Source organism: Pediculus humanus, genomic scaffold, assembly GCF_000006295.1.
Source record: "Pediculus humanus corporis 1103172107513 genomic scaffold, whole genome shotgun sequence".
Taxonomy (NCBI): Eukaryota; Metazoa; Arthropoda; class Insecta; order Psocodea; family Pediculidae; genus Pediculus; species Pediculus humanus.
In genome coordinates this window covers 54,790-57,758 of record NW_002987129.1, presented here as the reverse complement: position 1 = coordinate 57,758, position 2,969 = coordinate 54,790, and positions in this window count along the sequence as shown.

Here is a 2,969-nt window from a genome sequence, read left to right as displayed (position 1 = left end):
AAAACATTTCCCGGGATAAATTCAAAAAAAAAATCGAAAAAGGAGAAAAAAAAAATTATTGTTATTATTATTATTATTATTTTTGTATTTTCGGTGTGACAAATGGGAAACAGGTAGATTATCCGGAAATCCCGACAGGATTGGCAGATCCCGGATTAATCGGATGAAAATTTGTAAAAAAATAAAAAAATAAAAGCGGACATTGAATCAAAGGGTTGAAAAACAAAAGAACGACGAGTAGAAAAACCGTTAAAGAGAGGAAATATTATTATTATTTATATACGAAATGAGATGAAATGCAATGGAAATTTTGTCGCCCCCTTCCGCCCCCCGCCCTCACCCCTCGCGGTCCCTCTTTCCTCCTCCTCTTCATCTCAGCTCAGCTCAGCTCAGTTCTCGGTTTAGTTTTTCCCTTATCCGCTTTTTTTTTATTATTATTATTATTATTAAACAAAAATATTATTTATTTTATTAAAAGGATATTTATTATTAATTACATAATAATAATAATAAGCGGAAGGAAAATTCAATATATATGTGTATATTTTTTTTTTTCATTTTATGATAATGATAATAATACACATTCTGGTTTTGTTTTTTTTTTTTGGGGGGGGGAAGGGGAAGAAGGAAAAATCGAACAAATTCTTATTTATTTTTATAATTTTGTCGTGTGTGTATGTGTATGTGTGTGGACGTGCGCGTTTTTTGTTTTTTTTTTTGCTTTTATTTTGTTTTAGTTTATTTGTATTTATTGCCTTTTATTCCTTTTTTTTTTCTTTTTTCAACTTTTTCGTCGTCATCAAGTTTGTCTTTTCTTTTCAGATCATGTCTCTCATTTGTTAGGTTTTTTATTGTTCTCCTTTTTCCTTTTTTTTTTTTATATATATATTACTTTTCTTGTTTTTTTTTTTTTTTACCCTCATTTCTCATTATTTGTCTTTTCCTTCCTTCCTTCCTTCCTTCCTTTTTTACGTTTTATCATTCCGTTCGGTTCTTCCGCATCACTTTGAATTTACTTTTAAATTTTTATTTATTTATTTATTTTTTTTGACAAAAAATCGATTTTTTTAAATCACTTTTCCAAATTCCAACCATTATGATTTTCCTTTTTTTTTCTCTCTGTCAAGGAAAAAGTAAATGATAAAAAATATATATAAAAGAAAAAAGGAAGAGAGAGAGAGAGAGAGAGAGAGGAGGGGTAGTTGGTTAGAGGGAAGGTTGCGAATGAGAAATTTAAAGGGAGGTAAATGAAGGCGAACAAGAAAATAAATTTTTTTTCATTCGGAAAATGAAATTGGATTCTTGGAAATGAGGAAAAATTTATAACATGAATTTTCACACAAAGTTTTTTTTTATCTTTTTTTTTTCTTCTTGTTTTTCTTCTTCCTTTTGTTTTTTTCTCTTTCTCTCTTTTTTGTTTAATTATACCTTATTACCCCCCCCAAAAAAAAAAAAAAAGTTTTCTAATAGCATCAATGAATCAATCTTTTTTAGAAATAAATTATAGTCATTGAATGAAAATATATGAACATCACATCATTTTATAACGTTAAAACTCTTTTTAAAAAATTATTATTATTATTATATCTGACGGAAGTTAATAGGTTAATTATTTTAATAAAAAAATCATTAATAATTATAACGATAATAATTTTTATAAAAAGAAAAAATAATATTATTATAATAATAATAATAAATGATGACGGAGTAAGAGAAATGTCAAACGTCGTTAAATATATTTTAATTTTTAATCGTTTTAGAAAAGAAAGAGGAAAAAAAAAAGGGAGGGAAAAAAAAGGTTCAATGAAATTAACGTCATTGGAAAAGACTTAAAAATAACCTTTTTAAAAAAAAACTCTAGGGAATGAAAAAAAAAAAAATGAAAGAAAGAAAGAAAGAAAAAGAAGCATTTCAAAAAATCTGAACAAATATATTTTTCTTTTTTTTTTTTTTTATTATGATTGAGTATTGATTTCAGTATTATTATTATTATTATAAAAATTTTTTTTTTTAATTTGTGGTCAGCTTCGTGATTTTTTAACGTGGAAAAAAGAAAGAAAAAAAATTTTCGTTTCGATTCGAAAATAATAATATAAATTATTTTTACTTTTTAAATTCGGTCATTTAAAAATTTCCGGTTTTTCATAGTATTTCCTCTTTACGCGTTTCCGCTTTTTCATTTTTTTCATTTTTTCCCTTTTTTTTTTTTTATTATTTTATAGGAAAAAAAAAATAATTTTTTAATTTTTTTTGTTTTTATACCAAAAAAATTAATCAAGTTTACAAAAAACTTTTTTTTTTTTTTTTTTTTTTTTCCTCAAAGAAAATAACAAAAAAATTTTTTCTTTTTTTTTTTTTTTACTGGATAAAGTTAGCCGGGGGGAAATAAATAATAATAATAATAATAATAATAATAATAATAATAATACAAAGTTTATTTAAAAAAAAAAAAAAAAAACGGATATCGATATTTTTAAAGCTTTTTAAAGAAAAAAAAAAAAATTATTTGCTTTAAATTAAAAATTAAAAATTTTATTTCTTTTTTGGGGGGGGGGGGAATAAAAAAACCTTTAGAAAAAAAGAAAAGGTGGTATTAAAGGGGGTATTTTTTTTAATCTCGTGGTATTAAAAAAAAAATTTTTTAATACCCCGGGTTTAAAAAAAAAAAAAAAAAAAAAAAAAATAACGGAATTTTCATCGATGAGGTGACATTAAAAAAAAAAGAAAATTTCTATGGGATAATAATTATAAAATGTTGGAGTTTTCACGAATCGCCGTAAACGTCGCCACCGTCGCAATTTTGCACCGCCACCTTGAAAAACGGGATCCCCGAAAAAAGAATTTAAATGTGTGTTACCGGTAAACATAATTCGGAATAATGTGGAAAATTTGTTACGTCATCAATCAATTTCATCGCAGAGAAAATAAAAAGAAAGAAAAATTGTCATTGGTTAAAAAGGAATTTAAAA